The 13,495-nt window shown below is 48.1% G+C and overlaps 1 protein-coding gene and 1 long non-coding RNA gene across 2 annotated transcripts in view; one reads left to right on the top strand and one right to left on the bottom strand.

Annotated features, from left to right (window-relative positions):
* Positions 1-9,062: 9,062 nt before the first annotated feature.
* On the bottom strand, positions 9,063-11,833 carry LOC144270792 (uncharacterized). Its single transcript, XR_013347247.1, has 3 exons — positions 11,746-11,833; positions 10,698-10,774; positions 9,063-9,730 (listed from the first exon to the last, which is right to left on the bottom strand). It is a non-coding gene; the product is annotated as an uncharacterized LOC144270792 (long non-coding RNA).
* Positions 11,616-13,495, top strand: part of TMC5 (transmembrane channel like 5) — a 54,947-nt gene continuing 53,067 nt past the window's right edge. The window contains exon 1 of the mRNA XM_077827492.1: positions 11,616-11,754. The gene's annotated coding sequence lies outside the window, so the exon portion shown is untranslated. The remainder of the gene's footprint in view (positions 11,755-13,495) is intronic.

The raw sequence follows: 13,495 nt of genomic DNA, 5'->3' as shown, positions 1-13,495 counted from the left end.
TCTGTCTGCAGAGACCGAGGGGCGTCCTGCCCAGTGTCCGTCTGTCTGTACAGACCGAGGGGTGTCCTGCCCAGTGTCTGTCTGTACGGACCGACGGGTGTCCTGCCCAGTGTCTGTCTGTACAGACCGAGGGGCGTCCTGCCCAGTGTCTGTCTGTCTGCACAGACCGAGGGGCGTCCTGCCCAGTGTCTGTCTGTCTGCACAGACCGAGGGGCGTCCTGCCCAGTGTGTGTCCGTCTGCACAAGCCGAGGGGCGTCCTGCCCAGTGTGTGTCCATCTGCACAGACCGAGCGGAGTCCTGCCCAGTGTGTGTCCGTCTGCACAGACCGAGGGGCGTCCTGCCCAGTGTCCGTCTGTCTGCAGAGACCGAGGGGCGTCCTGCCCAGTGTCTGTCTGTACAGACCGAGGGGTGTCCTGCCCAGTGTCTGTCTGTCTGCACAGACCGAGGGGTGTCCTGCCCAGTGTCTGTCTGTACAGACCGAGGGGCGTCCTGCCCAGTGTCCGTCTGTCTGCACAGACCGAGGGGCGTCCTGCCCAGTGTCTGTCTGTCTGTACAGACCGAGGGGCGTCCTGCCCAGTGTCTGTCTGTCTGTACAGACCGAGGGGTGTCCTGCCCAGTGTCTGTCTGTCTGCACAAGCCGAGGGGCGTCCTGCCCAGTGTGTGTCCATCTGCACAGACCGAGCGGAGTCCTGCCCAGTGTGTGTCCGTCTGCACAAGCCGAGGGGCGTCCTGCCCAGTGTCCGTCTGTCTGCAGAGACCGAGGGGCGTCCTGCCCAGTGTCTGTCTGCACAGACCGAGGGGCGTCCTGCCCAGTGTGTGTCCGTCTGCACAAGCCGAGGGGTGTCCTGCCCAGTGTGTGTCCGTCTGCACAGACCGAGCGGAGTCCTGCCCAGTGTGTGTCCGTCTGCACAGACCGAGGGGCGTCCTGCCCAGTGTCCGTCTGTCTGCAGAGACCGAGGGGCGTCCTGCCCAGTGTCCGTCTGTCTGCAGAGACCGAGGGGCGTCCTGCCCAGTGTCTGTCTGTACAGACCGAGGGGTGTCCTGCCCAGTGTCTGTCTGTCTGCACAGACCGAGGGGCGTCCTGCCCAGTGTGTGTCCGTCTGCACAAGCCGAGGGGTGTCCTGCCCAGTGTGTGTCCATCTGCACAGACCGAGCGGAGTCCTGCCCAGTGTCCGTCTGTCTGCACAGACCGAGGGGCGTCCTGCCCAGTGTCCGTCTGTCTGCACAGACCGAGGGGCGTCCTGCCCAGTGTCTGTCTGTCTGCACAGACCGAGGGGCGTCCTGCCCAGTGTCCGTCTGTCTGCACAGACCGAGGGGCGTCCTGCCCAGTGTCCGTCTGTCTGCAGAGACCGAGGGGCGTCCTGCCCAGTGTCTGTCTGTACAGACCGAGGGGTGTCCTGCCCAGTGTCTGTCTGTCTGCACAGACCGAGGGGCGTCCTGCCCAGTGTGTGTCCGTCTGCACAAGCCGAGGGGTGTCCTGCCCAGTGTGTGTCCATCTGCACAGACCGAGCGGAGTCCTGCCCAGTGTCCGTCTGTCTGCACAGACCGAGGGGCGTCCTGCCCAATGTCCGTCTGTCTGCACAGACCGAGGGGCGTCCTGCCCAATGTCCGTCTGTCTGCACAGACCGAGGGGCGTCCTGCCCAGTGTCCGTCTGTCTGCACAGACCGAGGGGCGTCCTGCCCAGTGTCTGTCTGTCTGCACAGACCGAGGGGCGTCCTGCCCTGTGTCTGTCTGTCTGTACAGACCGAGGGGTGTCCTGCCCAGTGTCTGTCTGTCTGTACAGAACGAGGGGTGTCCTGCCCAGTGTCTGTCTGTCTGTACAGAACGAGGGGCGTCCTGCCCAGTGTGTGTGCATCTGCACAGACCGAGGGGGGTCCTGCCCAGTGTGTGTCTGTCTGTACAGAGTACTGAGAGGCGTCCTGTTTGTCGGTACAAACTGAGGGATGTCCTGCCCGATACAGTGTCTGTCTGTCTGTACAGACTGAGAAGCGCCATGCCCATTTATGAAATTCAAAACCATGTGAAAATCAGGCTGGACTGAATTACTTCAGACCCAGAGAAAGTTCTCTCTCTCCTGCAGTGCATTGCCGACTTGGAAGAGGTCACAAGGAAATCTCATAGTCACCAGAGCAGCAAACTGTACCTTTTCCAGCAAATTTCTATTCGTTGTACCAAACATAACCTTCCTGTTTAACAGAGTAGGATCTGGCACCCTCCAATGAGAAAGTGGCTGCCTTCCTTATCTCGGGATCTAAGAGTTTTGTTAGGAGTTCAGCTCAATTGGGGACTGGTGGAAAAACAAAGTTATCTGGGTCAAAACTGAGGCTCTAATGTAGACCTTTGGGACTCTTAAGGGAGCTCAGAGTGGAGGCTTTTGAAGGAAGGTAGAGGGATAAGATCTCAGCCCTTATTTCCCTTGTCCCAGAGGTCAGTAATGCCTAAATGGTCAGGGTAGCACTGTCAATTGCTAGAGGAGGAATCTTGCCTGTGTCATGAGATACTCAGTTTCTAGCATTTCATCTTCAGCTCTCCTTATTTTTTCTCTTTCCTTCTGAGAATTTGGGTCCTTTGCCGGGTATATTCTCCTCCAAAGAGAAAGCCAGCTCGTGCCATCTCACATAAGGGACAGTTAGGGTGGATAGTAGGCCTTCAGATCCTAAAACCCATCAAAACAGGGAGTAACTAGTCAGCAGAGTGGAGTGTCCTGCTAGAAATCCAGGGGAACAACAAAGTGATAGCTGGCCTCAGGTAGCTAGCTCACTAGGGCTGCCAGCTGGACACGGCTAGAATAAGCTCACTGACTCAAGTTTTGGAACATGAGAGGCTTTTCTCTGATGAGTTTTTATTAATGATTTTTCTCTTCTTGGGAAATAAGGACAATGTACCTTTAAAAAGGTGGTTTCTGAGCCCTAGCTAAGGTATTAAAATCCCCACTAATGGCCAATGAAATTACATCATCCAGAGAGCACATTTGTGGGGACGGCCCAAAAAGCCGCTGGAAGGGGCTTGACCCAGCTGACTCATGGAGTAGGTATACCTGATTAGAGAATCCTAAGCACTGTAAGGAATTGTTTATTTTGTTATTGTTCATTTAGTTTGTTATACTGGACAAAATAGCTTGTTTTAAGAAGATTGCTCCTAACAGTGAAGGACACCTGGACTTTTAAAACAGTACCAGTGCACTAACTTTTAACAGAAAAAAAAGTATAAAGAGTTTAGTCATTTTTTCTATCTTGACTCCAGAATTGTTCTAAATTAACCTGGACACTGAAAAGTATTCAGGGGTAGCTGCAAACTTTTGTCTTTGAAAACTTTTTGTATGTTTGTACAGTAGCTACAACCCCACAGACTGTATTTTTAAATATTAATCTGAGGTAGCAACTTCCTTCTTGTTCACCTGTGGGTTTATAAAGAATGTCTAGTATTTTATAGCAAATGCTTGTGATCACTATCTGAGTAAGGGTGTACCGTACTGTACTACAAATGCTTGTGATCACTATCTCAGTAAGGGTGTACTCTATTGTACCTATTTATGCTTTCATGACTGCAAAGAAGCAGATAGTATAAACATTAAACTAAGAATAGGCCAAACAGGATAAATAGGATTTTTTAACAAAGAGCAGGAAAAAAATCATTCTGCAGTAGCACAACCTAACAAATACAAAAGCCTAAATCCTGTGACTGTGCGTGTGGACTGCCTGTGCACCCATTCAGAACCCCATTGAAGTCCGTGTTTTCAGTGTATTGATCTTAGGTTTTGTAAAAACTTATTCTTGCAAACCTTAAATTCTAGGTCAAATTTTATCAAACAATGAGTCCTTAATTCTGCAATTTACTCTGATCAGGTGGACTCTTTAAAGTATTTTCCTGCAGAGTTACAATGGAAACAGTGCAGCATTAGATTTAAATAAAAGTATCTGTCTGTGAAACTGCATAAAAACCTCCATAAAACAGAAGTGAGACAGTTTTTCTGTCTCAGTTGATGGAAAGGTACAAGGAAACAAATCTTGAAAATTATATTTGATCTTTTAGCTTTAATGTAAGCTAGAGTTGGTAACAGAGGTAAGGAAACGTTTATATTATGTTTGACCTGAAAGTTTTCCTTTAATCCTGTGCTCAGCTTTGCACAGAGGACTTATTTTCTGGAATACTTCATAAGTAGATTTATGAAAGTTACCTGGAAAAGAAAAATATATTAATTTAAAATGAAACTTTGTGCTAAATCCAGCCATACCATTTGTGAAAGAGATTCTAATCGGAAAAAGAAAAGGAGTACTTGTGGCACCTTAGAGACTAACCAATTTATTTGAAAAAAGAAAAGGAGTACTTGTGGCACCTTAGAGACTAACCAATTTATTTGAGCATGAGCTTTCGTGAACTACAGCTCACTTCATCGGATGCATACTATGGAAACTGCAGAAGACATTATATACACAGAGACCATGAAACAATACCTCCTCCCACCCCACTCTCCTGCTGGTAATACCTTTTGCCTTTTTTATCTGTTTTGACTGTAAGCTCTTTGGGGGCAGGGTCTGTTTCACTATGTGTGTGTGTACAGGCTAGCTCACTGCAGCCCTGATCTCAACTGACCCTCTAAACACTACCATTATACAAATAATATGAAGAACAGAACCAATACTAAATTCTACAGGTAGGAGCCATTATTCCAAAGTAACTTTGCTGGCTGTATTTGAGTAAGCTAGAGCCTTGCAGTCAAATGTTATTGGATCATTCATTTCAAGTAAAATATGTATTTTATTCTAATTCTTTATTGAATGCTTTCAGACTCATTCATGTTCAAATTTATTTATATTAACAAATGGAATTGAATCAAATACAAGTAGCTGATGCATCATAAAAGGTGTATTAAATAAACTGACCTGTAATTTTAATCTGTTTAGAAACATAACATTTTCAGATCCTTGGCAGATAAGATGAAAAGTTTTTTGATTTTAATAATATTAAAAAAATAGCTAAAGAAGACACCTCTCGACCTATTTTTCCCCACTTCTCAGAGTTTACATTTGTGGATTTGAGTCTTAAAGGAAGAAAGGGGGAAAATTGCCTTCATTGTCTGGTTTAGCTCAGCCATCCAAATGACTACCCTGCTATAATGCATTTGTATATGACAGACGGCAGGATTTATTAAGCTGACTCTTTTGGGTCCTGATCTTACTCTAGGGTTGCCAACTTTCTAATTGCACTCTTGCCCTACCCCTTCCCCGAGGCCTGCCTCTGCCTCACCCCTTCTCCAAGGCCCTGCCCCCTGCTCACTCCATCCCCCCTCCGTCACTTGCTTATTTTCACCAGCTGGGGCAGGGCGCTGGGATACAGGAGGAGGTGAGAGCTTCAGCTGTGGTCAGAGATGAGGGGTTTGTGTGCAGGAGGGGGCTCTGGGAGTGGGGCTGAGGGGTTCGGCATCTGGTAGTGGGCCTGGGGCTGAGGCAGGGAGTTGGGATGTGTAAGGGGGTATGGACTCTGGGCTGGGGGGTGTGGGCTCCGGGGTGGGGCCAGAAATGATGGGTTCAGGATGCAGGAGGGGGATCCAGGCTGGGGCAGAGTGTTGGGTGCGGGAGGGGATGAGGGCTCTGGCTGAGGTTGCGGCTCTGGGGTGGGGCTGGGGATGAGGGGTGGGGTGCGGGGGGGTGGGGTTCAGGCTCTGGGAGGGAGTTTGGGTTCAGGAGGGGGCTCAGGGCTGGGGGTGGGGGTGCAGGGTGTGGGCTCTGGGAGCGAGTTTGGGTGCAGGAGGAGGATCAGGGTGCTGGATCTGGGGGGCACTCAACTCGGGAGGCTCCGCACAAGTAGCGACATGTCCCTTGGCTCCTAGGTGGAGGAGTGGCCAGGCGGCTGTGTGTGCTGCCTCCACCCGCAGGCGCCGCCCCCACAGCTCTCACTGGCCACGGTTCCGGACTTTTAATGGCCTGGTCAGCAGTGCTGATTGGAGCCTCTATTATGCTATACAAAGCACATGGGATCTTTTATAAGCGAGAAGGCAAATATGCCATATTTATTGAAAATACAACAGTTAACATGTGCTTTTCAGTCACACAACATACACACAAACACACAAGTCCTGCAGATGGTCTTTATAGTTACCAGTCTGTTGTAGCTCGAGTCAATCTAATGGCCAGGTAGACTGAGCACAAGTAAGGAGCTGGGCTCTGTCAGTCGTGATCCGATGCTCCGAGGCTTTGCAGGACTGAACCCAGAGTTCCATGGCAAAACGCCCCATCTTTATAATTGTAAATTCCCATTTGAGTCCATGCATTTTGCAATGTCATCCTGTAATCATTAGTCCTTAAGTGGTGTTAATCTTGGGGTTTTCTGCTGTTATCATTTGATGGTTATTGTTGGGCTTCCCATCGTTATCTCCGATTTGTTGTCTCGCCTTCGGGGGTGCCTGTCTCACCTCTGAGGTCGTCAGTGCTGCTAACATGTTTAGCCTCGGATACAATGGATGTTTTCTGATTTCTCCTGGTGTTTCCAAGTCTCTCACTTTTTCTTGACGATCTGGACATTTGTGATGGCCTTCACACTTTATCTTTTCCTGATGCATGCATTCCTCATTCACACAAACAGTCTCTCACAGAAACCTTCAAAGGTATACAGAATACCTTATAAATTAAGTCTTGCTAAATCCTACAATTAAAACAATTCACATTGGGGCTTGAGGCCCTCAACATTAATCTATTTATCATAGACACAATACAAAATCCTTTTACTTACTAAACCTTAAAACAAAGAAATGTATATTTAACTAGAATGCCTAATTTGTCATACATATAGGAAACCATAGTAGACATTTTTCTGAGTAACAGCTGTGTTAGTCTGTATTGGCAAAAAGAAAAGGAGTACTTGTGACACCTTAGAGACTAACCAATTTATTTGAGCATAAGCTTTCGTGAGCTACAGCTCACTTCATCGGCTGCATACTGTGGAAAGTACAGAAGATCTTTTTATATACACAAACCATGAAAAAAAGGGTGTTTACCACTACAAAAGGTTTTCTCTCCCCCCACCCCACTCTCCTGCAGGTAATAGCTTATCTAAAGTGATCACTCTCCTTACAATGACAGGTTTCAGAGTAACAGCCGTGTTAGTCTGTATTCGCAAAAAGAAAAGGAGTACTTGTGGCACCTTAGAGACTAACCAATTTATTTGAGCATGAGCTTTCGTGAGCTACAGCTCACTTCAAGTGAGCTGTAGCTCACGAAAGCTCATGCTCAAATAAATTGGTTAGTCTCTAAGGTGCCACAAGTACTCCTTTTCTTTCTCCTTACAATGTGTATGATAATAAAGTTCGGCCATTTCCAGCACAAATCCAGGTTTTCTCCCCACCCCTCCCCCACCACAAACCCACTCTCCTGTTGGTAATAGCTTCTCTAAAGTGATCACTCTCCTTACAATGTGTATGATAATCAAGGGGGCTTTCTCCCCCCCCCCGCCTTTTTTTTTTTCCACACACACAAACCCACTCCCCTGTTGGTAATATCTAAATTATCTAAATTATCTAAAGTGATTACTCTCCTTACAATGTGTATGATAATCAAGGTGGGCCATTTCCAGCACAAATCTAGGGTTTAACAAGAACATCTGGGGGGAGGGGAGGAGGTAGGAAAAAACAAGGGGAAATAGGTTACCTTGCATAATGACTTAGCCACTCCCAGTCTCTATTCAAGCCTAAGTTAATTGTATCCAATTTGCAAATGAATTCCAATTCAACAGTCTTTCGCTGGAGTCTGGATTTGAAGTTTTTCTGTTGTAATATCGCAACCTTCATGTCTGTAATTGCGTGACCAGAGAGATTGAAGTGTTCTCCGACTGGTTTATGAATGTTATAATTCTTGACATCTGATTTGTGTCCATTTATTCTTTTACGTAGAGACTGTCCAGTTTGACCAATGTACATGGCAGAGGGGCATTGCTGGCACATGATGGCATATATCACATTGGTGGATGTGCAGGTGAACGAGCCTCTGATATTATTAGGCTGATGTTATTAGGCCCTGTGATGATGTCCCCTGAATAGATATGTGGGCACAGTTGGCAACGGGCTTTGTTGCAAGGATAGGTTCCTGGGTTAGTGGTTCTGTTGTGTGGTATGTGGTTGCTGGTGAGTATTTGCTTCAGCTTGGGGGGCTGTCTGTAGGCAAAGACTGGCCTGTCTCCCAAGATTTGTGAGAGTGTTGGGTCATCCTTCAGGATAGGTTGTAGATCCTTAATAATGCGTTGGAGGGATTTTAGTTGGGGGCTGAAGGTGACGGCTAGTGGCGTTCTGTTATTTTCTTCGTTAGGCCTGTCCTGTAGTAGGTGACTTCTGAGAACTCTTCTGGCTCTATCAATCTGTTTTTTCACTTCCGCAGGTGGGTATTGTACTTGTAAGAATGCTTGGTAGAGATCTTGTAAGTGTTGTCTCTGTCTGAGGGGTTGGAGTAAATGCGGTTGTATCGCAGAGCTTGGCTGTAGCCAATGGATTGTGTGGTGTGGTCAGGGTGAAAGCTGGAGGCGTGTAGGTAGGAATAGCGGTCAGTAGGTTTCCGGTATAGGGTGGTGGTTATGTGACCATCGTTTATTAGCACTGTAGTGTCCAGGAAGTGGATCTCTTGTGTGGACTGGACCAGGCTGAGGTTGATGGTGGGATGGAAATTGTTGAAATCATGGTGGAGTTCCTCAAGGGCTTCTTTTCCATGGGTCCAGATGATGAAGATGTCATCAATATAGCGCAAGTAGAGTAGGGGCGTTAGGGGACGAGAGCTGAGGAAGCATTGTTCTAAGTCAGCCATAAAAATGTTGGCATACTGTGGGGCCATGCGGGTACCCATAGCAGTGCCGCTGATTTGAAGGTATACATTGTCCCCAAATGTAAAATAGTTATGGGTAAGGACAAAGTCACAAAGTTCAGCCACCAGGTTAGCCGTGACATTATCGGGGATAGTGTTCCTGACGGCTTGTAGTCCATCTTTGTGTGGAATGTTGGTGTAGAGGGCTTCTACATCCATAGTGGCCAGGATGGTGTTTTCAGGAAGATCACCGATGGATTGTAGTTTCCTCAGGAAGTCAGTGGTGTCTCGAAGGTAGCTGGGAGTGCTGGTAGCATAGGGCCTGAGGAGGGAGTCTACATAGCCAGACAACCCTGCTGTCAGGGTGCCAATGCCTGAGATGATGGGGCGCCCAGGATTTCCAGGTTTATGGATCTTAGGTAGTAGATAGAATATCCCAGGTCGAGGTTCCAGGAGTGTGTCTGTGCAGATTTGATCTTGTGCTTTTTCAGGGAGTTTCTTGAGCAAATGCTGTAGTTTCTTTTGGTAATTCTCAGTGGGATCAGAGGGTAATGGCTTGTAGAAAGTGGTGTTGGAGAGCTGCCGAGCAGCCTCTTGTTCATATTCTGACCTATTCATGATGACAACAGCACCTCCTTTGTCAGCCTTTTTGATTATGATGTCAGAGTTGTTTCTGAGGCTGTGGATGGCATTGTGTTCTGCATGGCTGAGGTTATGGGGCAAGTGATGCTGCTTTTCCACAATTTCAGCCTGTGTACGTCGGTGGAAGCACTCTATGTAGAAGTCCAGTCTGCTGTCTCGACCTTCAGGAGGAGTCCATCTAGAATCCTTCTTTTTGTAGTGTTGGTAGGGAGGTCTCTGTCGATTAGTATGTTGTTCAGAGGTGTATTGGAAATATTCCTTGAGTCGGAGACTTCGAAAATAGGATTCTAGGTCACCACAGAACTGTATCATGTTTGTGGGGGTGGAGGGGCAGAAGGAGAGGCATTATAACTTATCCTAAAACAAAAGGGTGACCATAATCCATCATAAGGATTGTTCTGGTCTGACCCTGCTTTAACATCAGTACAAACACTGGCAGTCTGTCAGATGTATTCCTACCAATGTCCCAAAGGGTCATTCCTTTCTGCTATTCAAAAAGGGTGGCTGGTAAAATGAAATCAAGACATACATTAGTACCTCTATTCTTATAGTACAATTATAAAATCCTGCTCCTACACCTCCAGGGTCCCTTTTCGACCAGGCATTCTGGTCGAAAACTGGACACCTGGCAACCCTAAGGCTCACTCCCATTTAAGTCAGTGGCAATGTTCCTGCTGATGTCAGTGGGTGCAGGAATAGAACACATTCATGAGCACACAGAACTTGAATGAAGAGACAATTCAATCTGTTTGGATTATAAATTTTTCAAGGCAATAACTAATTCTGCACTTTTTTGTAAAGTCCATAGGACATGAGTGACCTATTTTTGTGCCTGTCATGTGCTATCTTTTTGCCATGCATACAGGAATATTTTTTTAGAACTTCTGGGTTCTTTTCCTAATTTTGATCCAGACTCTCTGTATAATCTTTGGGCATACAATGTTCAGTACAGTTATGGAAGTGTGTAAGTCTTTGCAGTTTAGTAATGAGTTAATGGCATTCTTAAGAGATGTTTCAAAGGAAGAGAGAAAATAAGTCATAGTAGGGGGAGAATTGTGCTATGATCCCCAACCTGCAGTGAGCTTCTTTCAGGCACAGTTGCATCACTGCAGCATGGGGCTTGTGTGTGGCTAAACTTGATCAGTTTTTTAATTGATTACTATGGAAACTACCCTGGGAACAGGCACCCACAGAAGCACTTTTTTGTATAATGTTATACATCAAAATAAATGAATATATTTCAGAAGTCTCCATGAAATACAGAACCCACCTGACATCAACTGCTGGTCCTTCAGCTAGAGAATCAGCCAGCAAACCTTCAGATGGTGAGAAAAGAGAGCCCCACCACTGCAGAAAACAAAATACAGCCAAGATAAACCCCAGCGCCAGGCATTACGAAGTGAGTCTAGCACCAAGACTCAGAGGCCTGGTCTTCAGGAAAAAGGGTGTGTTCGAACACGTGTTAACTACTTAACACCCCTGTCAATATTCCCTCTAAGTTTTGACAGGCCACATGCACAAAACATTTCTTCTGGGCAAATTTTTGACAGGCTGTGTACAGAAAACATTTCTTCTGTGCAAATTTTTGTGCACGCGGTGTCTCGCCGTGTGCACGGGGTTTAGGGTCTGTGTGGGCACGCACACGCGCCCAGCTTAGAGGGAACAGTGACCCCTATCTACATAGTGGCTGGGAGGTGCCTCCCAGCGCCTAGACAGACTGGCCCTGGCTCCACAGTGTGGGGCCATGGCCACATTGGCAGCGGTTGTGTCTAGCCCCAGACTACAGACCCGCCCGCCCCCCTGCCAGGGTACCCACGCAGCACGTGGGCACCTACGTGTTAAAACTGCAACGGCCCCGTCTACACTAGGGTTCCAGCCCGTGTTAGAATTCCCGCTATGTTTGGGGGGGGGAGGTTACTGATCGCGCCCTAACCCTGTGCCGGGCGCCTCCGTGGAAGGGCAGAAGCACAACTCCCCGCGGATGGAGCCAGGGCGTCCGGCTGCAGAGCGCAGCCGCCCATCCGAGGGCAGCTTCGGGTGTCCCAGGCAGAGCGCCCGCCTGCTTTGAACGCCGCCTGCCAGCCAGCGGAGCGAGCCCTGCCTTGCGATTCATCCCCCTCCCCGCCCCCCGCAGGTGCGAGCGGCCAGCAAGTCCTGCTGGATTTCCGGGAGCAGCGGCTCTGGAGGTGCGTGAGAAGCGAGCGCTCTGTCCTGCCCGCCGGGTGGCTCGGATCACCGCTGTGACTGGGCTGGCGGCGGCTCCATCCCTCCCTCCTCACGGTGCAGGGCTGCAGCCCGGAGAGCGGACCCCAGCCCACCTCCTGTGGGTAAGTTACAGAAGCTTCTCTCTGCCTCTCTCCTGTGCTCTCTTCCCCCAACGCCCCTCAGCTTAGTCCAGGGGGCGGCATCTTGTATGAACTTTATGGAAGTTGCATCCCCTCTGGAGATAGGGGGTGGCAGCGGAGTTTGGCTCTGCCCTTACTGTGTCTGTCGGGGAAGGAGACCAGCTCTAGAACGCTTGGGTGAAAGAAACTCTGTCCAAGCTGTTGTCTTTAGGCTGTGTCATTCCAGTTTATGCCACACCAAGGCAACCATGTAAACGCTGCTTGGCTAAACTTTGGACCTGTTGACCTATGAGGAAGTGAAATGAATAAATTGGGTTGATGAGGAAAGTTCTGACCATCAGTGTTAACGACATGTTGTTATTGAAGAAGAGCAGGTTTATAGTGTTGTTGCCAGTAACAATCAGTAAAGTTTACCAGGCTCTCAAGACTGCGTAGGATTTGAGCTCTATTGTTGTTGTGTTTTCTATTGCTATTTTCAATGGTTTAGAAGTTCATTATATTTTACACTCTCTCTCTCCCTCTCTATATCTCTAGAGCAGAAATTTAAGGTCAATGTACACCAGGATGTTTTACACGTCAAATAATATTGAGTAGTACTGAGCTTCATATGAAAATGTATGTAAGCGCTATAAAGTCTGTTCTCTAATTCACAGCAAGATGTAAACACATGGAAAATATAATTTTAAAAATTTGGATTAAGGCCTCCATGAAACAGGTAGGACAGATTATCTGAACTCTGTTAAATTTAAAAAGCGAACACCGGCTTCTAAACCTTGATATTAACTTAGATGGACCAAAAAACCTCTGTATCCTATACGCTCAGTGAAATGTTCTGCCTCTTTTAGACTAGGAGCTAACATGGAAATGTAGATCCCTGCTGGTGCTGTGTGCTGTTGACAGCCTGTGCTGTACAGGAGGTCAGACTAGATCAGGGGTTCTCAAACTTCATTCCTCTGCAACCCCCTTCTGACAACAAAAATTACTTCATGACCCCAGGAAGGGGTGCTGAAGCCCAATCCCCACTGCCATGGGCGGAAGGGCGAAAGCTGAAGCCCAAGCCCCGCTGCCCAGGGTGGGGGGCAAAGCCAGGAGGGGGGCCAAAGCTGGAGCTTGAGGGCTTCAGCCCTGGGTGCAGGGGCTCAAGCCGAAGCCTGAGCCCTGCCACCCAGGACTGAAGCCCTGGGCGGCGGGGCTTGGACTTTGGCTTCAGCCCCAGGCTCCAGCAAGTATAACACCAGCCCCGGTGACCCCATTAAAACGGGGTCACGGCCCACAGTTTAAGAACTACTGGACTAGATGATCTGATGATCCCTTCTGGCCTTAAACTCTATGATTCTATTAACGACACGGAAGGTCTCCAGGACAATCACACCACTGAAGTTTGATCCTGCTTGTATTGGAGTCAGTGGCAAAACTTCTACTGACTTCAACTGGAGCGGGATTGGGTCCTTGCTGAATAAGCTGCAGCAATTTTCCTCCCCACTCGAGAGGTTAGCCCCTTGCTATGCATTCATTTTAAAATAGTTGCTCCTTGCCAGGGGATGTTGTGAAGGCCAAGACTGTTGCAGGGTTCAAAAAAGCACTAGATAAATTCATGGAGGATAGGTCCATCAATGGCTATTAGCCAGGATGGGCCGGGATGGTGTCCCTAGCCTCTGTTTACCAGAAGCTGGGAATGGGCGACAGGGGATGGATCACTTGATGATTATTTGTTCCGTTCATT

The sequence above is a fragment of the Eretmochelys imbricata genome, chromosome 10 (assembly GCF_965152235.1).
Source record: "Eretmochelys imbricata isolate rEreImb1 chromosome 10, rEreImb1.hap1, whole genome shotgun sequence".
Classification (NCBI taxonomy): domain Eukaryota; kingdom Metazoa; phylum Chordata; order Testudines; family Cheloniidae; genus Eretmochelys; species Eretmochelys imbricata.
Note: the sequence above shows the minus strand (reverse complement) of the source record. Positions and strands in the feature narration are given on the sequence as shown.